This window comes from Bombina bombina, chromosome 4 (assembly GCF_027579735.1).
Source record: "Bombina bombina isolate aBomBom1 chromosome 4, aBomBom1.pri, whole genome shotgun sequence".
NCBI lineage: Eukaryota > Metazoa > Chordata > Amphibia > Anura > Bombinatoridae > Bombina > Bombina bombina.
Genome location: NC_069502.1, coordinates 869,811,851 through 869,839,469, shown reverse-complemented (window position 1 = coordinate 869,839,469; position 27,619 = coordinate 869,811,851). Strand labels below are relative to the sequence as shown.

Sequence of the window (27,619 nt, the reverse complement as noted above, 5' to 3'; positions counted from 1 at the left end):
TGTTACAGAAGCATTAGTTATTTTGTTGTGAAGAAACTTATTTCCCAGCAGCAATGCCTGAACCAGCCAAGCCAGCGCCTAAGAAGGGCTCCAAGAAAACTGTAACAAGTATCATTTCATAAAGGGTTAACTCTGTTCAGTTTTGAGAAAACTATTTTCTGAGGCAGGTTTCCTAGCATATTGTGTACTGTAATTAAGTTTGTGATAAGCATTCACTGCTAGGTGATAAGAAGGACTCAATTGTTTTCTTGTGTGTACTTGTTATCTGCGGTGGCCTGTCCAAGGGCTTTGTCTAAATGTGTGATGGGGGATTTTATGCTTCCCCCCCTGGGAGTGCCCTGTGTGCATGTAACCTAAATAAAAAGCAGGCTGGGCATCCCAGTCCTCAGTTCTTGGTTGTCCCTCAATCGCAGCGTTGACTCATTTTTGTGGGCAGAAGGGTATCCTAGCTGTACTACAGCTAAGGGGGATTATTCTACATTTGCGAGACTCATATAGAATACTGTGGAAAGCAGTTTCTCCCCTCTTCAGCAATAGGAATCCAGGCTACTAAGCGGTCCATCTCTCAGCGAGACTAAGGGTAACCGTAACAACAAGCATATCTGATCTGGTTAGTTAACTAAAGTATAAGATTTCTATGTCTAATGACTGTATGACTACTACTTGCATTTATTCCTGAACTACAAAGTACCTTGCTAACTTACTAATTTCCTGTGCTGTTTGTATCTGACTGTTAGCTAAACAGTTCAGAATCCTACCAATATTAAAAGGCTTAATTTACACCAAATCAACCTGGTGTCACTTCACATAGTGTTCACTTTCTGATTTGGTGTTACAAAACACAATTTTATTGTCTTTAAATTTAACAGTTACTCAAGTTAATACTGTTAATGTTACATATTACTAAGCCTGAAAAAGAAAAGTAAGCTGGTTAAAGTTATGGATCCAGCTGAATTACCCCAGGTTGTTTATAATTTGAGTCAGAAAATCGACCAGATGGGGCAAGCTATTAGAGACTTACAAGTGGAGAATAAAGTGTTAAAGGATATGTTCAAGGACAATAGAGAACAAAGATTTCCTACACCTGAACCACAAGTGAGTTTGCCAGAAGCATTTTCTGGTGACAGAAGGAATTACAGACAGTTTAAAAATGCTTGTTATCTATTGTACAACCTAAAGCCTCTCACTTATCCCACTGATAGAGTGAAGGTTCTTACCACTGTATCATATTTAAGAGCAGAGCCTAGGAAATGGGCTGATCAATTATTTGAAACCAATTCACCTATCCTAAATTCATTAACAGATTTTTTTAATGCATTGGATGAATTGTATACAGATGTACAACTAACAGCTGAACATAAAATGAGACAACTAAAGCAAGGGAAGAAGCCTATTGAAGATTACACCGCAGAATTCAAGTTGCATGCTTCTGATTCCTCTTGGAGTATGATTTCTTTAAGAAATCGGTACAGGTTAGGGTTATCCGAAAGTATAAAGGATGAACTCTCTCGTATAGAAATGCCCAATACTTTAGAAGCTATGATTAAGGTAGCCACACAGATAGACAGAAGACTGAGAGAAAGAAAGGCAGAAAGAATGCAGACAGAAACAACACCACGATCTCATGCATCTTCTTATTCTCCAACTACTACTATCAGTTCAGAAACCATTACTCCTATGGAAATTGGAGTGATTAAAGGGCCGCTTACCCCAGAGGAGAGGATGAGAAGAAGATCTAAACAACTGTGTATGTACTGTGCCAGCCCTAACCATACCGTTTCTGAATGCCCAGTTCTTCGCAAGAACAAGAAGAGTAAGTTAATCATGTTACATAATTCACACTATAGTAACAGTTCAACAGCTTACTGTAACCTCTCTCTTACTACAGTGGGACCTTAGAAGATTGGAGACAACTGCCATCATTGATTCGGGCGCCTTTGGCAATTTCATTGATGCTACTATAGTAACAAAAAATAAAATTCCAACTGTTTTGAAAAAGATACCGGTGTCCCTCAAAGTTATTGATGGTTCAACACTAACAGAAGGTCCAGTCACACACCACACTGTCCCACTACTTGTACTTACACCCGAAGGACATACAGAATACATCACCTTTGATGTCATACCTTCTCATTTTCCAATTATTTTAGGGGTTCATTGGTTACAACTTCATAATCCCACAATAGATTGGTCTACATTTAAGTTATCTTTACACTCTGCATATTGTAAGAATACTTGTTATCCTCAACAATCTATCATGCTAACTTCTACTGAAGAATTTAACATCCCAAAAGTTTATAATGAGTTTGCAGATGTCTTTAGCAAAACCGAAGCTGAATCTTTACCTCCCCATAGGGTATACGATTGCCCTATAGAACTAATACCAGGTTCCACCCTACCAGTTGGCCATTTATACCCATTAAGTCAAGCCGAACTCGATTATTTAAAACAATACCTACAAGATAACCTTAAAAAAGGTTTCATTAGACCATCTTCATCCCCAACAGCAGCAGGTATGTTCTTTGTGACAAATAAGGATTCTAGTTTGAGACCAATAATTGATTACAGAGAGCTAAATAAACGAACCGTTAAAAAACGATATCCGTTACCATTAATTCCGGAACTAATTGAAAGACTTACCAATGCCAAGATTTTCACAAAGCTTGACCTGCGCGGCGCTTACAATTTAATTCGCATTAGAGAAGGTGACGAATGGCTCACTGCTTTCCGAACCAGGTATGGTCTGTATGAATATTTAGTGATGCCATTCGGCCTTTGTAATGCGCCCGCAGCCTTCCAACATTTCATTAACGACATTTTTCGTGACTTACTGGATATATGCATAGTCGTTTACCTAGACGACATTCTCATTTAATCCAACAATATGACAGATCACATCAAACATGTACGTTGGGTGCTTGCCAGATTAAAAGTACATAAATTATATGCTAAATTGGAAAAATGTTCATTTCACAAATCAACAATTTCATTTTTAGGTTATACAATTTCCTCCTCAGGAATTCAGATGCAAACCGAAAAGGTAGATTCCGTTAGAGACTGGCCAGTACCAACCAATAAAAAAGAACTACAGAGATTCTTAGGCTTCACTAATTACTATCGCAAATTTATTAGAGATTTTTCTGGGATAGTAAAACCACTCACGCAACTCACCGGCTCCACAGTATCATTCCATTGGACCCAGAAACATACTGAAATATTTCAACATTTAAAAAATCGATTCATCTCAGCACCAATCTTAAGATTTCCAAATGTAAATTTACAATATGTTTTGGAGGTAGACTCATCAGACTACGCAATCGGTGCCATTCTATCACAACGTACTTCAGAAAGCTCCCCACTTCATCCTGTATCCTTTTTCTCCAAGATTATGTCTCCTGCTGAAAAGAACTATACCATCGGTGATAAAGAACTACTAGCTATTAGGAGGGCACTAGAATTTTGTAGACATCTCTTGGAGGGAGCCCAGCATCCCATATTAATTTATACGGATCACAAGAACTTACAATACCTCCAAAATAACAAAACACTGTCCTCACGTCAGGTGCGATGGAGTTTATACTTTTCTAGATTTGACTTTCACATCATTTACAGACCTGCTAACAAAAATGGAAAGGCTGATGCCCTCTCAAGACAACTTCTAAAGATCGATGACTCTCCAACTCCAACTGCTATTATACCAGCAGAAAAATTCATTGGTTTCACTTCAGATCTCTTAACAGAAATAAGAAATTCCTCAGCTCCTGCTGAACAAGTTCATAACAAAAACATCAAGCAAAAAGATGGTGTTTACTACTATAATGATCGAATATTCTTACCAACTGACTTACGTTTAAAGATTCTAAACGAACATCATGACACTCCTTTAGCAGGACATCCAGGGGTAAATAGGACTCTGGAACTAATTTCCAGGAATTACTGGTGGCCTCACATGAAGGATACAATCAAGGAATACATTAAAAGTTGTGTAATATGTCAGATCTCAAAAAATGACCGGTCAACACCTTATGGACTGCTTATGTCCCTCCCAGTTTCGAATTCTCCATGGCAGCAGATTGGTATAGATTTTATTGTAGAGTTACCACCTTCCAATAACCAGAATACCATCATGGTTGTTATTGATACATTCACCAAAATGGCACATTTTTTACCATATCACAAAATTCCATCATCATCTGAAACTGCTACTCTCTTCTTGAATCATATCCTAAAATTACATGGGGTACCTTCCGTAATTATTTCTGATAGAGGGTCTCAGTTTACGTCCCGTTTCTGGAAAGACCTATGCAAAGCCTTAAATATTCAACACCATTATACAACATCATATCACCCTCAAGCGAATGGACAGACTGAGAGAGTGAATCAGTGGCTCGATGAATACCTCCGCTGTTTCTGTTCATGTCAACAACAAGATTGGACGAAATACTTACCTTATGCAGAATTTGCATATAACAACTTAACAAGCACCTCTACAAAGATGACCCCGTTCTATGCAAATTATGGGTACCATCCCAGCTTCACTTCTTTATCTTCAACACCAGCAGACTCACCTATGGTGGATGAACTAAAGAACACCCTATTAGAAAACTTCCGTATCATCAAAGAAAATATTGGAAAGGCGCAAAATTCCCAGAAATTTTACTATGACTTGAGACATAGGAAACCACCAGAATATAAAATAGGTGATCAAGTATGGTTGTCGACGAAGAATCTGAAGTTTCATCTGCCAAGTAAAAAGTTCACTCAGAAATATTGTGGTCCTTTCCTTATCACTAAAGTGGTAAATGTCAATGCTGTCACATTACAGCTTCCGACAACCATGAAGATCCACCCCACTTTCCATGTTTCTCTGTTGAAACCCTACCATCCCACTAGGTCTTCTGTTCCCCCATTGCCCACAACGTTGGTACCATCTGAAAATGATGTCTTTGAAGTTGAAAGGATCTTGGATTCTCCAATATCTAATTAGATGGAAAAACTTCACAGAGGAGGAGGATAGTTGGGAACCATCTAGCAATCTTTCTGCACCTAGATTGGTATCCCTTTTCCATCGTCGCAACCCAGACCGTCCTCGACCTCAAGCTGAGGATCAGCTTGCTTGAGGAGGGGGTCCTGTCAGAGTATTTCAGTTATGCTGCTTTTCCTTTAAGGTGTACTAACCAATCACAGGTACACACTCCCTTTATCACACCTGCTCACACCCCCAAGCTTTGCTTAGTAATTTGTAAAACTCCCTGAGAGACATACTTGTTCCTGAGCTAACTACCAATTTAACTATACTTTAAACAACCTAAGGATTTCAAAGTACTATTCAACTATTTCTATCTGTGTGAGCAAACCTAATCTAATCCTTTCAGAGTGTTTATTTATATTTCAGACTGATTCAGCCTTTCTGTTTCATCTCTCCCTGAACCGGATGCCTGCAGTTTTCACAGACTTCCAGCTGCACTCAGCTAATCAGACTGCAGCCTGTTCCACATTTTCACAGACTGATTTACCTAACTAAGGAGTGTAATATCCAATCTCATCAAAGGTAACTCTCAAACCTTGTTCCATAATTGTTTCAGCTTTAATATTGTCAGAAGTCCTTCTGAGCTCTGGATAAGTGATTGTGGTGACATCACACTCCAAACACCGCGTCTCTCTCCCTCAACACAGGATCTCATCTCTGCATGTCAGCTGCAGCTTCAACTGAAGGGAGACAAGCATATCTGATCTGGTTAGTTAACTAAAGTATAAGATTTCTATGTCTAATGACTGTATGACTACTACTTGCATTTATTCCTGAACTACAAAGTACCTTGCTAACTTACTAATTTCCTGTGCTGTTTGTATCTGACTGTTAGCTAAACAGTTCAGAATCCTACCAATATTAAAAGGCTTAATTTACACCAAATCAACCTGGTGTCACTTCACATAGTGTTCACTTTCTGATTTGGTGTTACAAAACACAATTTTATTGTCTTTAAATTTACCAGTTACTCAAGTTAATACTGTTAATGTTACAATAGGTGAGGAGTTATAACAGCACTTCTCCCAGGTCAGTCGTGCATTTACAGAGCTACAGTGTGCTGACAATGACGTGCAGGGGGGCTTCCAACGCTGAATTCAGTGACAATAGTGAGAGCTCTGCTTTCAGCTGCCGGACTAATGATCTTCATGCATGAGGAGACTTTATGTAACTGTAAGGTACAGCAGTTTCACATCCTGCATAAACTGCACAGCAAACTAAACTTCACAAAAGCGTGCTGCTTCATAAAATCTGTAGAAATCAACACATATTGGTCTGCTTTATATTTACTCATTTTCAGAGAAGTAGGATTTATGCTTTAGTTTATGATTTAGCTTTACTGTAACTATTAACTAATCCCTTATGTCTAAGCAACTGCCTATGTATGTATCAGCCCCCTCTTTCTCACACAACCAACTTCTCCCCTCTCCCTTACAAACCCCCTCTTCGCACTCTTAAAGTGAATGTAAACTTGAGCAATAGTCGCTCAAGTCATAGGAAAGAATTTTAAAAATGAATGAAAATGTGTAGTATATACGCATCTTCTGCGATTTTTACCTTGTAATGATATAAGGATAAGCGCCGTCCCACTGCCGGCCATATTCATCAATTGATTGACACATGATCCACCAAACGTTGTCACCCCAGCCATGACATTTGTGCAAAGGGGCTAAACGCCCCAGAGGGGAAACAACGAATAGTTGATTGCAGATTTGTCATCTGTCAATCCTTTGATGGATATGGCGGGCGGAGGAACGGCACTTATCCTTCTATCATTACAAGGTAAAAATCACAGAAAATAAAGTTTATCCTACACATTTGATGAATGAAAGTCTCATTCATTTGTAAAATTCTTTCCTATGACTTGAACGACTATGCTCAAGTTTACCTTCACTTTAACGACCCCTCTCCCTCACTCAGCCCTCCTCTTCACCCTCTCAGCCGCACCCCGAGTGAGCCTGAACCCAGACAGTAAATAGTCACCCCAGATGTCAAAGCTAGTAAGTCCAGGAACATAAGTAACAAGTTTTTTTTTATCTGCATCTAGTTTATAGGGACACTAAACGCAATTTTTGTATTTCATGAGTCAGATAGAGCATGCAATTTTAAGCAACTTTCTAATTTACTCCTATTATCAAATTTTCTTTGTTCTCTTGCTATCTTTATTTAAAAAGCAGGAATGTGATGCATAGGAGTCGGACCATTTTTGGTTGAGAACCTGGGTTATGCTTGCTTATTGGTGGGTAAATGTAAGCCTCCAATAAGCAAGCGCTATCCATGGTGCTGAACCTAAAATGGGCTGCTAAGATTTACATTCCTGCTTTTAAAATAAAGATAATATATAAAAGACAGCAGCACCAATTCCTCACAGCAAAGTTATGTATTTATTAGGACATAACCAACAAGGTTGCAACATGATTAAGATTGTGTAGACCGAAACGTTGTTGTACCTTGTTGGTTATGTTCTAATAAATACATAACTTTGCTGTGAGGAAATGGTGCTGCTGTCTTTTATATATTGACTTAATTTGGGTGAATACAGGACCCTGCAGCGTGCACCTGATCAAACACATTAGTGCTGGACACTGTAGTTTGCTTTAAAATAAAGATAGCAAGAGAACAAAGAAAAAATGATAATAGGAGTAAATTAGAAAGTTGCTTAAAATGTCATGCTGTATCTGAATTAAGAAAGAAAAAAACTGGGTTCAGTGTCCCTTTTTTGAGACAGATACGTGTGTGAGCATCAATTATGTTATATATCTGCGTATAACATGCCGGGGATGGGCTGTGTTTATGATATTGTGAGAATATCTCTAGATTATATATATATATATATTTACTGTACTGAGAAGAGTCTCTGTATGTGTGAGTAGGGTTTCCAGGTGTCCGGTATTTTAGGTTACTGCCTTAAAAAAATGGACATAGGCTCTAAGATGATTAAATTGTTTTCAATTTTTATTATCTCCCCGGAGTCCAGGCCGCATCCGGCTGTGTACCCAACCTACCCAGACCCAGCTCGTGTTCCAAGCTCCACCCAACCGGAACCCTTCTAGTTCGAGCCTGCTAGTATTTAGCTGTAACAGGACTCCGCTTCGGACTATTAGTAGGCAGCGGGCACAGCTTGTTCCTGATGTGCCGTGTTAGACTGTCGGACATCACGTGATTACGCTTGTGACGTCACAACAGAGAGAAGACCCGCGGGCCGCGCTGTCAGTGTGTGACAGACAGTGTGAGATTAGATCAAACTCAGCTGACTGACAAAAGACCCAGGGGGGAGACAACGCGACATGCTATTATTATCTAGCAGTATTGAGAGGGCTTCCTGAGGGGAAATTATTGTAGAGTTGCTAAGCAGCGCCCTGGGGCTTGTCCTGTATCTGAACACTCTGGATGCTGATTTTTGCTATTATAACAGGTAGGGATTGTTGTCACTTGCAACTTGTTGGTAGGATTTATTTAGCAGTACCCCATTCACAATGCCTGGTTGATTCCTTCTAGTTACTTTGCAAACTGCTGGCTCCTTGTGACAAATCTCTTGAATTTCAGAGTTTAATACTTTACCTATTTGAAATATCACATCATTAGTCTCAGACAAATGATGGGATATTTCAAATAAGTAAAGTATTGTCTCCCCGTTTTGTTCCTAAAGTTTGGTAGTTTTCTATTATAATTTATAAAGACATAAAATATCAATTCAATGAAAAACGTTCTTGTATTATGTTTTTTTTTTTAAATTTTGTTATTTAGTCTAATTATTTATAATTGTTTAGAAACTGCCATAAGCTTTAAATAGGCAATAGGGGAAACACCAATTTGTGCCATTTTTGGGACTTAAACTGATTATAATTAAAACTCAGGCATAATTAAAATACATTAGGGAGCACGGCATGCCTGGCTAAGCCTATTAAAGGGCCACTGTAAGTAAATATTTTCTATGCCTGTTACTAACTAACTACCCCAAATACGCTTTTTATCAATAGCATTTCATTAACATATCTCTACTGTATATCAGAAATCTTGTCTGCAAATTTAATTGTTTTCCAAACCCACTCCGTGGGTATCCTTTGCTCTGTACCAATCCGTTTACAATACCTAGGTTTCAAAATGGCGCTTTAAACACAAAGTTATTGGTTTAAGTATTTTGAACACGCAGTGCTGAAAATAGTGGGCAGGATAACGTGACATCATCAGCAAATAAAAGATATAACTTTTAGAACGTTATGAAACTTCGTTTTGAAGAAAATATAGGTCAGTAGGTTTTAATTAATGTTTATTAACTTTAATATGTTAGTTGTTTAGCTTAAAAATTATAACAGAAAGTAATCCTTTAACCATCCTTGGGAGTTTCATGCTCCACTGAAATTAAACCATCCAAAAAGTGAGCATGTGTGGCAGGGAACCTCTCTATAATTTGATATATCTGTAAATAAGATACTGGCGAGGGGGCTGTGTGTGTATGCATGTGAGGCAGAGGGAACCTCTCATATTATATATCTTTATATAAGGTACTGTTTACCGTCGCTCCCCCATCCTTTATATATTCTTCTCCACATCTTCTTAGCCCCCATTACCCTCACACAGCCCCTTCACCCTCACACAGCCCCCTTCTCACCCTCTTGACCCCCCTCTCCCTCACAGACATTCCCCCTTACCATCACCTTTCTCACAGCCCCCCTTCACACAGACCCTCCTTACGGTATCGGATCCCCTCTCCCTTACATGCCGCCTCCTCACCCTCTCAGTCAAACACTGCCCCATTTTTACCGCCTCAGGGCTTTTTTTCTGCCTCTCCCTACTAATACAACCCCAATCCTGAAACACATTAGACAGCAGGTGGCTTCCATGTTATACACAACGAAAACAAAGCACAGATCACTGTTTCTTACCTCGGTCCCTCAGCTTAAGTATCGCTGATGTCACTGCAGTCACGTGACTTTAGGGGACCTATAGCCAGATCGGATGGCATCTAACGAGAGCAGCTAGTTCCTTTCCAGCTAAAGAAGCTGTGATTTTGCCGTAACTGGCACTGCAGCTATCAAATAGCACAGAGAGAGAGCATAAAGCAGCCGATCAGAATATTATAATTTGTATCATTTTATTGCAGTACTAGTCACGTGTCTACTGTGACATTATGGGAACTAGCTGTTACCAGCTTACTCAGTTCCCAATATGGCGGATTCGAGAAGGTAAATATAAGCTCCCGGGCCTGTTGTTGTGTAATTGATCTGTTTATATAGCAATGGGTTGTGTGTGTGAGTGAGGTAGAATGGCGGCTCTTTATTGTTACGTCTCCGTGTATAGGTGACTGAGAAGGGGCTGTGTTGGTACATGGCAAATTGAAGTACAATATAATATCCAAGTTATGAAAGTGGCTGTGTGTGAGGTAGAGGGAACGTCTTTATAATACATAAGGTATTGGGGAGCGGTTTGTGAGTGTGTGAGGTAGAGGGAACGTCTCTACAATTATATAGTTGTATAAAAGGTACTGTGGAGGGGGCTGTTGGTGTGGGGCAGAGGGAACCTCTTTATATTATCTTTATAAGGAACGGGGAGGGGGTTGTGAGTGTGTGAGACAGAGGGAACCTCTAGAATATTATTTATGTGTATATTAGGTACTGGGTAGGGGGCTATGATTGTTTGAGATATACACAATACAAACACCCAAATTACTCAACAGAGTAATCAAGTAGCGCAATTAACACCCTGTAAATAAATATTGAAAACTAGATACAAATAAATAGAATATGATAATAAAACATCAAATAAATAAATATAAAACCTGCATATTGTATATGGTGAATTCAATTATGTCACGAAATGAAATATACACATAGAGTCATTAATGCAGTTTATATCCTCAGGTACTTGTTAAAGTCGAGTCCGTAATGTCCTCCACTAACCAGGTAGCAAGAGTAATGGATCCTGAGTGTTCCGCAGCTCCTCTTATAAAGAGATATTTCCACGAATCTCAGATGCACATAGTCTAAAAAGGAGAGGAGGAGAGAAGCGCAGGACACGATTCAAGTGTAGATATAACTTTAAAGTGAATGTAAATTTTCTCTTTTTTAGTAATCAATATTAATTCATAATCAGTGTATTAGTTAAAACGCCTTTTTTTTAAACAAAATTCTCAAAATATCACATTATATTTTAAATGTAAACTTATCTCCGTTTTCGATTATAACTCCTCCCATCCATTTCTTCCTGTATTTCTGCCGCATTACGTATAGAGCGGTCCCACCCGCTCTATTACGTATTTGAAAAGCTCGTTCACAATGTTTTGGGTTTTTTGCGCATGCGTTTAACATTCAGTGCCTAATATGCGCATGCGTTAGTAAATTATTAGGCATTCGCTATCGTAACTGCTATTGTAAATGCGCATGCGTACTGACTGCGTATCTTGTAAAAGCTTCTAAATCAATCAGCAGTTGGTGAACGCATGCGCATAAAGAAATTGTGACGTCTACGAAAAGGGGCTGGACGCCATGGGGTATGAAAGATTATTAGTCGAATACAGTGTCAATCAACGTTAGAAATGCGGTCCAAAATGGCGGGCGGAGGAAGCGAGCAAGACGATTCACAGTAAATAAGTATATATATCGATAACATTGTACATTTGAAAAAAACGATGAATTAAAGTTAACTTAATTTTGATTGCTAAACAAGATGAGATTGTGCAATAGCATTGACTTTACATCCACTTTAATACACAAAGCACACACAGTATTGTACTCACAAGAGTTAAGGCAATAAAAAGCACATCTGGTGTATAATAGTCCCTCGTAACCCTGCAGCTTGGATAGTGTTTGCGTAGGAATCCACAATATCAGTCCTTAGATCTTAGGATATCCACACACTACTCGTTGTATCCAGGAAGGTAACGATTGTCGCCAGTATACCAGTCACAATAGCCGCCTCAATGTGAAACCGCTACGTCAGGGACACACCTGCACACACCCTCTGCTCCGTTCCAATAGGATTACCCCTAGTGCTGAGCTGACTGCACACGAGGACCTACGGTGGCTTCACTGGGTGAAAAATCAGAACTACTAGAGCTGTGTTCTACGCGTTTCGTCCCGGACGTCAGGACTTTCTCAAGAACTATGGACACAGACAGTCAGGACCTATTTATACCCAGGATTACCGGATAAACTCCCATTGTTAATAGGAGCACTGGGCAAATAGAACAATTGATTAGAGTGGCTTAAAATAGCATCGGTCCTGGCTCTAAATATGTCCCCACTGTCTAATTCATACAAAATACATTGATATTAACACAGAGAGGTACACTGTTAAATATACATACAATAAGCAATAAATACATATTATTTAAAAATTAATGATATATAAAATACAACAAATTCTATTAAAAATTAATAATATAGATTATAAAAGTAAATAAATAAGAAGATATCTAAAAGTATATATTCAGATTACCACCCATAAAGCATAGTAATAAATATATAGCTATGCAATAAATACACCATAAATATGATATTTCATCAATTAAATAGAAATTGACCCATGGGAATAAAATCAAATTATTATTTTATATGAACAAATCTAAAACAAATATACCCATATTAAAACACTTTCTAATGAGAGAAGGTGTAGGATGGATCAAGCCCTATGTATAAATGTATATTTAGAAATCAAAAGACAAGTATTATTATAATGAAGAAATATGCACCTATGTTCCCTACATCTAATATACCTAACCAGAGAGCAGAAGTAGTCTGCCAATTCATAAAAAAGCAGCAATATCCAATTCAATATTCAAACTCTTTGGATCAAGGCAATCTAGAGTCTTGATCCAAAAGGTTTCCCTCTGTCTTAGTCTTAAAAGGCAGTTGGTGTCCCATTTGTTAATTGCCACCCATTCAACTATATTAACCGAAAGGTCTTCAGGATTCTGATTATGATGAAATTTAAAGTGATAGGACACACTATGGTTTTCAAAGCCTGCCTCTATGTTTCGGATATGCCCTCTAAGCCTATACTTTATTTTGCGTTTAGTACGCCCAATGTAAATTTTCCCACATTTGCAAGATAATTGGTATAAAACATATGTGGTGTGACAAGTGTATCTGTGTTTGCATTTATACGTTCTACTACCATTGTAATTAACAAAGGCAGCATTATTATCTGCAATCCTAGGACACATGATACAGTCTTTCTGTTTGCAAGGGTAAAGACCCACAGACCCTCCACACCAGCTGGTTAATTGACCACCATTGGTTGGTTGGCGTAGTTTAGTAGGAGCAATATCATTTTTGATATCCCTGTTTTTCCTATAAATTACATTGGGTTTGGACCCTAAAATGTTACCCAGAATAGGATCCAATTTTAAGACCTTCCAATGTTTGGTTAATATATTTTTGATTTTGTAATGCTGGTTGTTGTATTTAGTTACGAATTTAGGTGGTTTTCCGATTGAATCGTTGAATTTAGATAGCGACTTATGTTTCGTTTTGATTAAATCTGATCTATTCATATTATCCACTTTATTTTTAGTTTTGTTTAAAAGAACAGGATCATATCCCTTTTCTAGAAATTTTTTGGTTAAAACCCCTGCCTCTCTATTGTAGTCATCACTATATGTACAATTGCGTTTAATCCGTTGATATTGGCCCAGTGGAATATTACTTTTCCACTGTTTGAGATGACCACTATTGGCATTAAGTAGGCCATTTCTGTCAGTAGGTTTGTGATAATTCTTTACTGTCACTAAATTGGTGGTGTCATCATAGAAAAGGGTCAGATCAAGAAAAGCTATTGATGTAACTGATTTTTCATATGTAAATGACAAATTATACGTATTATTATTTATATGAGTGATAAATTCTGTTATAGTCTCCACCGGGCCTTTCCATATAAGTATTATATCGTCTATAAAACGAAAATACTTCACAATATTCTTTTCATAGGGATTGTTCTTCCATATCAAGTTGTTTTCAAAATGGGATACATATAAGTTCGCATACGAGGGGGCGAAAGTTGTCCCCATCGCCGTCCCCTGTATTTGTTTGTAGTACACATTTTCAAATATAAAATAATTATGTGTCAAAATAAAACGGATTGCATCCACAATGAAATCAATTTGATCTCTAGGGAGTCTGGAACTGTTCAATATGTCTTGAATTACTGATATACCTGATGAATGGGGTATGCTGGTATATAAAGCTGAAGCGTCACATGTTACCCACACATAATCATCACCCCAGGGGAGACCCTCTAGTTTGTTAATTACATCTATTGTGTCTCTGAGATAGGCTCTCGTGTCCAGTACCATAGGTTGTAAGTAAGAGTCTATAAATTTGGACAAATTGTCACACAACGAGCCTATCCCAGAGACAATGGGTCTTCCCCGGGGGTGGGTGTAGATGATCCTTGTGGACCTTGGGCAAATGATAAAAACTAGCAATTTTAGGTGCTACTTCGTAAAGGAATTTGAATTCCTCCATATTGAGTACATTTAGAGTTTTAGCTTCTGTCAGAAATACAAGTAACTCCTTCTTGTATTTTTCTGTTGGATTAAAAGTTAGAGGAAGATATGTTTTATTATCTTGTAGTAATCTAAATGCCTCCTTCAGATAATCTTTCCTGTTTTGCACGACAATCCCCCCCTCCCCCCTTAACCGCTGCTCTAAAAATAACATTGGTAGTGCTACTCAGTACCTTAAGGGCAGCTCTCTCCTCCTTGGATAAATTGTCTCTGCAATAGGACATTTGGTAATTAGGAATTTTAGAAAGAGATTCAATGTCCTGGCATACCAATCTGTTAAAGATTTTGATATATTCTGACTGGCTTTGTTGGGGGTAAAATATAGATTTCCTTTTTAAGGGGCAATCTCTCACAGGGAAATCCTCACCCTCTTTGTATGTTGACAATCCAGAAAGATTTACATTTTCTGTCTGACTTTCCTCTTTCTCTTTCTCCTCTAAAATTCTAATGCATTTTTCATCTTCAATATTAGTAAAGGCTGGATCCAATAAGGGATCTGAATAGTTTCTATGGAAATATCGTTTCAATGTTAAATTTCTAATGAAGCGTTGTATATCAATATAAAGGTCAAAGTAATTAGGGGGACTTGTTGGTGCGAAATTCAAACCTTTTATAAGGAGAGTCAATTCTTCTTTTGAAAATGATCGATCTGATAAGTTAAATATAAACTTCAAACCTTGTTCATATAAAATAATAATTTGATTTTATTCCCATGGGTCAATTTTTATTTAATTCATGAAATATCATATTTATGGTGTATTTATTGCATAGCTATATATTTATTACTATGCTTTATGGGTGGTAATCTGAATATATACTTTTAGATATCTTCTTATTTATTTACTTTTATAATCTATATTATTAATTTTAAATAGAATTTGTTGTATTTTATATATCATTAATTTTTAAATAATATGTATTTATTGCTTATTGTATGTATATTTAACAGTGTACCTCTCTGTGTTAATATCAATGTATTTTTTATGAATTAGACAATGGGGACATATTTAGAGCCAGGACCGATGCTATTTTAAGCCACTCTAATCAATTGTTCTATTTGCCCAGTGCTCCTATTAACAATGGGAGTTTATCCGGTTATCCTGGGTATAAATAGGTCCTGACTCTGTCTGTGTCCATAGTTCTTGAGAAAGTCCCGACGTCTGGGACGAAACGCAAAGAACACAGCTCTAGTAGTTCTGATTTTTCACCCAGTGAAGCCACCGTAGGTCCTCGTGTGCAGTGAGCTCAGCACTAGGGGTAATCCTATTGGTACGGAGCAGAGGGTGTGTGCAGGTGTGTCCCTGACGTAGCGGTTTCACATTGAGGCGGCTATTTTGACTGGTATACTGGCGGCAATCGTTACCTTCCTGGATACAACGAGTAGTGTGTGGATATCCTAAGATCTAAGGACTGATATTGTGGATTCCTACGCAAACACTATCCAAGCTGCAGGGTTACGAGGGACTATTATACACCAGATGTGCTTTTTATTGCCTTAACTCTTGTGAGTACAATACTGTGTGTGCTTTGTGTATTAAAGTTATATCTACACTTGAATCGTGTCCTGCGCTTCTCTCCTCCTCTCCTTTTTAGACTTGTTTGAGATATAGAGAACATCTCTATAATATTATATATCTGTATATAAGGTACTCGGGAGGGTGCTGTCTGAGACGAGGCAGGGAGGAACCTCCATATAATATTATATATCAGTATATAAGGTACTGGGGAGGGGTGTGTGAGACAGAGGGAACCTTTTTTAATATTATTTATCTATATAAAAAGGAACTGGGAAGGGGCTGTGTGTAAGAGGGAACCTCTCTAATATTATATATCTGTATATAACGTAGTAGGAAGGGGCTGTGTGTGTTAGGGAAAGGGGACATTTCTATAATATATATCTGTATATAAGGTAGGGGGTTGTGTGTGTGTGTGAAACAGAGGGGACCTCTCAAATATTATATATCTGTATATAAGGTAGTGGGGAGGGGCTATGTGTGTTAGGTAAAGGGAACATTTCTATAATATTATATATCTGTATATAAGTTAATGGGTATGGACTGTGTGTGTGTGTGGCAGAGGTAACCTCTCTTGAATATTATATATGTGTAAATAAGGTATTGAGGAGGAGGCTGAGTGTGCATAGTTGCCAACATTTGAAAGACATTTCCAGGGACACTCAGCAGCATAGCCGTGTATGATTTGCATAGCCCCACCCACTCCAATCCACCCCAAAACAAGCGCATACAAATTAGTAAAGGGATAGGGAAATCAAAATAAAACTTTAGCAATGCAGATAGCACATGTTAAATTAGCATTATTTTTGTTCAAGAATTTCATCTGAGCAAAACACATTTACACTAGTTAAAGTGAATGTAAAGTTGACGATACTCGCTCACGTCATAGGATAGAATTAAAAAAAAAGAGGCAGACTTTCATTCATAAATTTGTACTATTTATTGATATTCTCAGATTTTTACCTTTTTAATGCTCCAACGATAGGCGCCGTTCCTCCGACCGCCATATTGCTCAATTGATTGACAGATGAGGAATCTGCAATCCACAATCGTTTCCCCCCTGAATGCCTCGGGGATGGGAGGGGGGTAAGCAATGATGAGTGGATTGCAGATTTGTCATCTGTCAATCAATTAAGCAATATGGCGGGCAGAGGTACGGCGCTTATCGTTGGAGCATTAACAGGTAAAAATCTGAGAATATCAATAAATATTTGATGAATATAAGTCTGCCTCATTTTTAAAATTCTATCCTATAACGTGAGCAAGTACGGTCAACTTTACATTCACTTTAAATAACAAGCTTGCTTGCCTTATTAGTCTAGGGTAGAGGTTTTAAAAGTTTTAGACAGTGGGCCTCCCCTTCAGCGAAACTTTCAAGATGAGCCTCCCAGCAATAGATGTTACTACATTTACGCCTCATGTGCAAACACAAACAAAAACTCATGCACACACACACACAAAACTCATACATACACACTCAAACACTCATGTACTCATACATACACACACACTCATATACTCATACATACACTCACTCATACACACTCACTCATACACACGAACACACAAACCCACTTATGCAGACACACTCATATACACGCACTCATACACACACAACTCAGACACACACAACTCATACACACACATACGTTACTTTTAAAATGAGTATAATTGTGAGACATTGCCAGACATTGGATACATTACTTAGTAATGTCTCCCTGTGACCGTTTGTACGTACAGTGCAGCCGGTCTGATTCTGTCTTTACTCGCAGCACTGTGGGTGCACTGCGCGCTAAGTATCATTCTGGTTCTGTCTTAAAACACAGCAGTGTTTTATATGGCTCTCTCTTAACCCCCTATCATTTAACCTCTTGATGTTGGTTGAAAGGAACAGCAAGGTAATGCATTACTGCTTATTTATGGAAACCAAATGGTTAATATTGCCAGCATCTATAAATCGGATGTCTCCTCCCATATCACTAAATAGTTGTTAACCCCGACCAGCCTGGGTGACAGGCCCAAAGAGAAACTTATAAAAATGAAATAAACAGGGGGGGCGGAGCCAACTGCCGAACCAGACAGTCGCATGTTTCCTGAGCTCTTAGGCCTGGACTAACAAATATAGATATTTCCAAAAAGAAACTGAACTAAATCAGAATATGGATGCTCATTAACTAGTCTACAATCGAAAGACTACTTTTCAGAAGACGAGGCATGCAATTAGCCCAAGACCCGGTAGCTCCTTCTGGAGTGAACCCTGCACTATGTGCAGCAAAATATGCGGGCCTTCCTCCACTAATACCGGCCCAAGTCCATATGAGGTACAGTCTGCAGACATATCCACAACTGAAGAAACCTACGAATTAGTATATGCCTTGTTGCAAAATTTTGGTCGACAGATGACAAGCTGTTTCTCTGACCTATCTGACACTCTGGAGTCGACATTGGGGAGAGTAGTCTGCACCACGCCAGCTAACAAAGAACCTTGCAGCGCACAGGAGGAGATGCCTCTAATATGCCTGATGCCGAGGCTTCATATATCCCCACTAACCAACATTAATAGTGCAGATGTTTGTGAACCATCGCAGGGACATACTACATTACCTCTCGCTGACCACACGACAACTGAGCCTAGTATCGCAGCGCTATCGGAACGAAATTTGCAGAGTGTGGAGGATAGTCGACTATCTGGGCCCAAATTATACCTCACAGCATTGGTGGTGCTTCGCTGGCCCTTGGCTTATGGTCGTGGTGGGCTGACCGATCACTCAGTTATGGCGCAAGCTTCAGGGGACACCCACGTGGATGAGGATTCTTCATACCTCAAGTTACTATACATAAGGCCTTGCAGACTGGGTATTGGATAGACTTATTATGCTAACCCTTATGCGTGGAAATACTTTACAGTGCTGCATGGGGGTTTTCCATATGTGTTCACTCAGGGTCGATGATACTCCTTTTGGTTATAGGGTTCATTGCGACTTTTGCCTATATTGAAACTATGTTCACGAACCAATAGTAGGGATACTTCTTTTTATGATATTTTAATGTGTTGGAGCAGGCTGGAAGGCTTGGGTTTGAACGATTACTCCTCCTGACATGCGTTATATAATTTATGGCATTGTGACATATGCCATGCTATTTTTGCTTTCACGTTTGGAATGTTTATAGATCATAACATATATAGCTATTATTCATTACCTATAGGTTTATCTTTATTTACAACATAGATGTTTATAATAGCCTTTTAGGTGCCCTGACCTTACACTGGATCTATGCCTTCATGCTCTTTTAATGGATACTCCCAGCTTCTGCTACTTACATATGTAATATGAATTATCTATAAACTCCCTCTAAGTACCATCTTGCTACTACCGTATGCTTTTCTCTCAGAGATGATCTCTTCTGTGCTATATGCGTCTGCATCATATCTAAGTATGATATTAGTTTTTAGCAGCGGTATGGATACAAGTAATAGTCATTCCAGTGAGAACTGGTTAAATCGTACTGTAATATTAGAGATTAAAGAACAATACTATTTTTTTTAATGGCTCAACTGCACAAACCATAGAAATGACGACCATATGGTCTGCTGAGCTTTTTATTGAGATATTCAGAGTCAACTAGACTGTGTAATATTAGCCTATACCCTTTTGATAATAATTAGACCATAACCTCATAGATCTTGAATAACTCCTAATGTTTTTGGTATTCCATATGTTTGAAATTCTAAGGTAGTCTGCCCCAGTCTCTGTTTACTTATGCTTGTAACTGCTCTTATTGTTGTGAATAGTGTTGCACAACTCTCTCTTACTTTGACATCCCTGTGTAGGTTGCTGTAGTGTGATCTATTACCTATGATTTATTACTGATTGCTCCTTCCTAACGCTCCAACAAGCACATCTGCTACACTAAACTCACATACTTAAGTCTCTGGACTGCTATATATAGGCATTTATTAAGTAGTATCTTATAATAGTAGTCTAAGATACCAAGCAATTTCTGAGGCGGATGAGTATGATTTCTCACTATGTTTTTATAATACCTTTCGGGAAAGGTACCTATTGCAGTGGTTTCACTCTCTTTAATATGGCCTGCAAGATATATGTTTGTATGAAGTTAAGTATCATTACCCTGTACTCAATTCATATATGGGATCACCTCCTACTCCGTAATCTCCTGCTATAGCACCCCCAGTCTGCTAACTATATTTTTACATATAGCCATACTAAATTGACAAGCTGATATAGTGTTACCGGTAGCCTCTAAAGTACTCCTTCTATATTTGGACATACTTTATAGGCCGATATTTCAAGCCTTTATTATAGAATGGTAATTGTGACGCTGACTTTGTTTTTCACTATCCAGCCTTACAAAGCCAGAGTATACATTAAAGACAAAGTAATACTGATAGAGTTTGCTGTATAGTGTACTAGTTTTTATGTTTAGAATGGTCATAGAGGTCCCTTAGAAGTAAATTGGTATAATATATTATATTGCACCTTACTTATGCATTTATATCTTTTATGTCCTACATTCTTTAAATAATGTTACTAAGGTCCCAGCGTGACTGATATAACTAACCGTTAGCCTTGTAAATATACTATAGTTATGCTTATGTAATCACCTCACCCAGTTTTTAAGTTACACACAGGTAAGACATGTAGGAGATAATATCTGAGGTTTACCCTCTGGAAACTCATGGCTTATGCTTGTATCTGTGTGTCGGTTACATCATACTGCTACGTGGCATTAATGACCTCCCAAAGTTTTAATAACATTCTTGGTTATGGCAGATGATAGATGATATTAAACACATGAGACTATCAATGATACGTGAAATCTCACTATTATACATTGCTACTATGCTAACAGAACAGGCCATACCTTACTCTATACATACAGCTCTCTTATATACTCTCATACTATATTATGCTGCCAAATATCATAGGATTCACACTGTCCTCTTATCCTACAGCTAACTCTCTGTATACTACCTTAGGGATCCCGCCATGTTCCTTACACAACCTTTATATGTATGGCTCCGCTCCTCCACCCCTTCCCTCATTTACATATCGGTGCTTACCCGCTGAAATTCCCCCCCCCCCCCCCTTAGTATACACTCATTGTTTCTCTTCTAGAAGCTCCTAATGAGCTGTCAACCTGACCATCAGATATCTTTTGCACTTCTGGCCCTATTGGCCTAAAATTGTGTTTCTAATTGGTCAGTCATTTATGCTATTTATTGCAAAATCGAGGTTTCATTAGCCTGTAAATATTGCATTTCATAATTGCTGAAATGTTTTGCTTTACTATGTTTGTATCTTTTTATTTATCAAAGGGTGTACTATGTTTTATGTTTGTTATGCAAAACCTCAATAAAAATATATTTAAAAAAATGAAATAAACAGAACATACACAGAAAACCTGGCAATCACTAGCAAGCACACAGTAATATTTAAAAGCAAACATGGGAGAGTCAGTTGCGTTTGGTGCCAAAGGAATAAGCCCAGGACTATGTCAAGGTCTCTCCCCTCCTGGGTCCCTAACCAAACAACTACACACTGCATACTTTCAGACAAACTGAGAACCAACACCAGGGTGTCACATGCCTTTGTAATTTCCCTTAATACAAAACACAGAAACGGACCACACTCTGAGACTGGACAGGGTACACATCCCAAGTCACTGTGAACCCCACAGCCCTGTACACTTACAGACAGCTGCACAGTTCCCAGCAACCAAGACAGGTAACCCCTGAGCAGGCCCAAAGGGAAAACGTACAAAAATTATTAACACAACACACACACACACACAAAACCTGGCACTCACTAGCAAGCACACAGTAATATTTAAAAGAAAAAAATGGGAGAGTTGGTTTTATTTATATATATATATATATATATTGTTACGGTTGCCTTCAGGCTGGCTGGAAGTTGGACCGTAGAAAAGGATGCTCCTAGCGCTCACCAAAGGATCATCAGCATCGTAGACACCATAGACTACTGCGTAGCCACCATAAGTAATGCAGACTCTACGAACCACCGCTGCTGGGCTGGTATCTCGCCGTCTGCTCTGCGCCCTGGACCTACGACCAGGCTCCAGTAGGTGAACCTCTTCCTTCTGTAGCGTGAAGCAGGATCAGGAACAAGAGCTCAGTAGCTAAGGGAGTATGAAGAGCATAGCAATCCCTGTAGTGATTATAGCTGTCCCCTGCAAACATGAATCAAGGCTGCAAGTTAGAGGGTCAGAAAAGGTCTGATGTGCTGGAACACCCAGCCTGCTTTTTATTGAGGTTACATGCAAAAAGGACACTTTCAGGGGGAGGCATAAAATCCCCAATCACACATTTGATACATTTAGATAGAGAGACAACGCCCTGTGACAGGCCACAATGAATTACATCACTTTAGCAGATAACAAGTTACACACAAGAAAACAATGCAGTCCATCTTATCAACTAGAAGTCTGACTAGACAATGGGAATGTTTATCACTAAACTTAATTAGAGCTGATCCCAGCAAACTTGTATTTAGAATAGCTTTTTGAAGCTGAACAAAATTAACTCTTAATGGCACACAATGAAAACTAATGCTTTTGTAACAGTGCTCCCTTTCTGTGGAACACTCTGCCTGTGTGGTACTTGGTTCAGTAAGCCCTATTTACTGAACCAAGTGGGAGAAAGCCAGGGACAAGTTATTTTACAGGTCTGGGGACATAGTCTTAAAGGGGCATTGTTCACCAAAGTCACAATATGTCCCCAGACGGTTCTTAAAGGGCCATACACACCCAATAAAAGTTAACACGTTTTCAGGGGCACAATCTTCCAGGGGCCATAGTCATGAGGAAGGAGGCTGGCAAATAGGCTTCTCCACAATCCAGGGAAGCAGGGCAATTTTCCATTTAAAGGGCCAGTTACAAATAGCAGTTTGTAACATATCTCCCCTTTTGGAGGGAGACTAACCAGGCACCTGACCTTCTCTCGGTCAGTGCCTAAGTTAGTCTCGCAACCCACCCACAAATAAACATTAGCAGCAAAGTAGCCCCCCCACAATAAGTAGTACTGGCCTGTAGGTTCCAGGTTGTAGGATGAAAGTGTAGCATCCTCGGCCTTCCTGGCGCAGCTGGGCAAATAGCTGGTGGTACTTGGGGGGCAGAGGCCAGCGGCACTCTGCCCTGGTGCCAGCGCTTCTGCTGGGGTGAGGGGTTTGCAGGCCAGTCCTGTAACAAGGGGGTCTGTAGGGCAGAGGCCAGCAGCGCTCTGTCCTGGTGCCAGCTCTTCTGCTGGGGGAATTGGGGCATAGTCCTGCCCGGTGCCAAAGGGAACGTGGGGGTCAGTGGGGGTTAACATCTCCACTGTTAACCCTGGGCCCAAGTTAGGAGTTAGCTGGGGAGGGGGAGATTGGCTTACCTCCTCCTCCTGATACTCCGGCGGCCGTTGGGAAGGGAGGTCGATGCTCTCCGCTCCCTGTGGAACATGCTGCGGCTGGGGAGAGAGACGGGTTGTCTCCTCTCCCTGGAAGGCACACTCCGGCTGGGGAGGGAGGTCGATGCTCTCCCCTCCCTGTAGCTGGGTCTGTCGCTGGGGATCTGGGCCGCCTGCCCAGCATCCCTGTAGGGCCGGTAGAGAGACTGCGGTCCCATCTCCACCTGCCTGCTGGGGGTCCTCCCAGGACCAGTCTATGAGGCCTGCTGCCTCGGGTATCTCTTGTTGGGGTTGGGGAAGGAGACCGGTTGTCTCTTCCCTCTGCACGGTATACTGCCGCTGGGGAGGGAGGTCGCTGCTCTCCTCTCCCTGTGGAACATGCTGCGGCTGGGGAGAGAGACCGGTTAACTCCTCTCCCTGGAAGGCACACTCCGGCTGGGGAGGGAGGTCGATGCTCTCCCCTCCCTGTAGCTGGGTCTGTCGCTGGGGATCTGGGCCGCCTGCCCAGCATCCCTGTAGGGCCGGTAGAGAGACTGCGGTCCCATCTCCACCTGCCTGCTGGGGGTCCTCCCAGGACCAGTCTATGAGGCCTGCTGCCTCGGGTATCTCTGGTTGGGGTTGGGGAAGGAGACCGGTTGTCTCTTCCCTCTGCACGGTATACTGCCGCTGGGGAGGGAGGTCGCTGCTCTCCTCTCCCTGTGGAACATGCTGCGGCTGGGGAGAGAGACCGGTTGTCTCCTCTCCCTGGAAGGCACACTCCGGCTGGGGAGGGAGGTCGATGCTCTCCCCTCCCTGTAGCTGGGTCTGTCGCTGGGGATCTGGGCCGCCTGCCCAGCATCCCTATAGGGCCGGTAGAGAGACTGCGGTCCCATCTCCACCTGCCTGCTGGGGGTCCTCCCAGGACCAGTCTATGAGGCCTGCTGCCTCGGGTATCTCTGGTTGGGGTTGGGGAAGGAGACCGGTTGTCTCTTCCCTCTGCACGGTATACTGCCGCTGGGGAGGGAGGTCGCTGCTCTCCTCTCCCTGTAACTCACTTTCTCGCTGGAGACCAGGTGTCCATACCCTCAAACTCCACAGTTGGGGCTCAAAGGCTCGTGCCGCTTCGTTCTCAGTATCCAATTCCCGGATGATTCGACTGACTACCTCCTGCGCAGGGTCTGGACCATATCGGACTAGCCGCCTCTTTACCTCTGGAACGAAATCAGCGCCCTCATAGCGACGGATCCGGTTGAGGTGCTCTTCACAGGGTTCTGACCAGTGTCTTGTCAGCTCCATGCTGCTGTAGGTAGGGACGCTGCGCAGTGGCTAGCGTTGCCCTCAATAACTCTCCTACGATACCAGTGCTGTTGGGGTGCTGCTCCTTGCGCTAGGACGCTATCCCACCGCTGCCGCCAAATGTTACGGTTGCCTCCAGGCTGGCTGGAAGTTGGACCGTAGAAAAGGATGCTCCTAGCGCTCACCAAAGGATCATCAGCACCGTAGACACCATAGACTACTGCGTAGCCACCATAAGTAATGCAGACTCTACGAACCACCGCTGCTGGGCTGGTATCTCGCCGTCTGCTCTGCGCCCTGGACCTACGACCAGGCTCCAGTAGGTGAACCTCTTCCTTCTGTAGCGTGAAGCAGGATCAGGAACAAGAGCTCTTACAAGAGCTCAGTAGCTAAGGGAGTATGAAGAGCATAGCAATCCCTGTAGTGATTATAGCTGTCCCCTACAAACATGAGTCAAGGCTGCAAGTTAGAGGGTCAGAAAAGGTCTGATGTGCTGGAACACCCAGCCTGCTTTTTATTGAGGTTACATGCAAAAAGGACACTCTCAGGGGGAGGCATAAAATCCCCAATTACACATTTGATACATTTAGATAGAGAGACAACGCCCTGTGACAGGCCACAATGAATTACATCACTTTAGCAGATAACAAGTTACACACAAGAAAACAATGCAGTCCATCTTATCAACTAGAAGTCTGACTAGACAATGGGAATGTTTATCACTAAACTTAATTAGAGCTGATCCCAGCAAACTTGTATTTAGAATAGCTTCTTGAAGCTGAACAAAATTAACTCTTAATGGCACACAATGAAAACTAATGCTTTTGTAACAGTGCTCCCGTTCTGTGGAACACTCTGCCTGTGTGGTACTTGGTTCAGTAAGCCCTATTTACTGAACCAAGTGGGAGAAAGCCAGGGACAAGTTATTTTACAGGTCTGGGGACATAGTCTTAAAGGGGCATTGTTCACCAAAGTCACAATATGTCCCCAGACGGTTCTTAAAGGGCCATACACACCCAATAAAAGTTAACACGTTTTCAGGGGCACAATCTTCCAGGGGCCATAGTCATGAGGAAGGAGGCTGGCAAATAGGCTTCTCCACAATCCAGGGAAGCAGGGCAATTTTCCATTTAAAGGGCCAGTTACAAATAGCAGTTTGTAACATATATATATATATTTACGTCTGTATTGTAGTTATATGGGAGGAGCCATATAAGCGTGGGGTGTATTTCAAGGGGTGGGGTGTAGCACCCCACTATCTTCAAAATTCACCAGATGCCGCTGATTATTAAATAAGGTACTTGGGGTTGTGTGTGAGGCAGACGTTACATTCTCGATAATATTATATATCTGTGTATAAGGTACTGTGGAGCAGGCTGTTTGCGTGAAAGGCAGAGGGAACATCTCTATAATATATATTTGTATATAAAGTACTGAGGAGGGGTCTGTTTGCCTTCGTGTAAGGCAAAGAAAACCTCTATAAAATAAATAATATTATATTTTTGTATATAAAGTACTGGAGAGGGGCTGTGGGTGAGACAGAGGGAACCTCTCAGTAATATTCTATATCTTTATATAAGGTACAGGGAGCTGTGTGTGAGACAGTGGGAACCTTTTTATAGTATAATACATCTGTATATAGGAACTGCGGAGGGGTCTTTGTCTATAATATTATATAGCTGTATATAAAGAGCTGGGGTGCAATGCTTTATTGTTTCTTGTAATCAGAATACCAGATGACACAGAGAGATATTTAGACCCTACAAGTGGGTATAATGGTTTATTATGGTCATACTGTGATTCCTGGGTTGAGGGCTAAGTGCCTCAGAGGCCAATATACCTACTCGGGACATCATGAGAGCAAAATTGGACTAAATATATAGGGCTAGATTACAAGTGTTATCCGCAATACAATTTCGCATTGCATGGAAGCAATGGGAGCCTTGTTCTGATGCCGTGAGACGCCTGGGAACCTAGCGCAGCGAAGTGGGTGTGTGTATGTATGTATATATGTGTATACATACATATACACAACACATAAAGAAAACCCTGCACTCACCAGCAAGCTCACAGTAAAGATTTAAAAGCAAAAATGGAAAGGTTAGTTACCGCATCTGGCCAAATGGGACAAGCTCAGGTACCACGTCAAGGTCCTTTCCAATACCTGAGTCTCTAACACAGCCACACAATGCAAGCTCTCAAATCCAAACAAACTGGGAACAAGGGAGGGGTGCACAGGCATATGTAATCACCCAGAAATATACAAAACACGGAAGGGGACTGCACTCCAAGACTGGACCGGGTACACATCCCATGACCCAGCAACATGCTCAGCCCTGGGTGCTCAGTGGCACTCCCAAAAAGCTGTGCTGTCACAGGCAGTTAACCCCAGACAGGAGTGGGTGCAAGAACCATAGGGAAATTACAAAACAAATTAATACAACACATCCCCAAGGCAGAACACTGTGTGATCTGCGTTCTTATCGCAGAAAATGAAGGGTCTCTGCAGAAAGAACGGCAGTGGCAGTTAAAAAAAAAAAAAAAAAATTGCCTGCACTTTTAATTTCTGCCTGCAGGTGTCACTGTTCCGTTCTATCCCAATGGAAATATATGTGCATATGTTGTGTGTGTGTGTGTGTTTATGGTGTATACACTGGCTGTACATGAACCTGTCCTCATGCACACCGAGTAAGGGCAACAAACACAGCAACACCAGCTTCTTAAAGACACTGCAGAAAAATTTTAACTAAAAAAAAATCTCATTGCAGAAAATGAAAAAAAGTTCTGCCTCTGGGCAACACATAAAGAAAAACCTGCACTCACCAGCAAGCTCACAGTAAAGATTTAAAAGCAAAAATGGAAAGGTTAGT

General features: G+C 40.6%; 1 pseudogene; it reads left to right on the top strand.

Annotated features, from left to right (window-relative positions):
* The first annotated feature begins 10,079 nt into the window (after positions 1-10,079).
* Positions 10,080-27,619, top strand: part of LOC128657360 (gastrula zinc finger protein XlCGF26.1-like) — a 55,320-nt pseudogene continuing 37,780 nt past the window's right edge.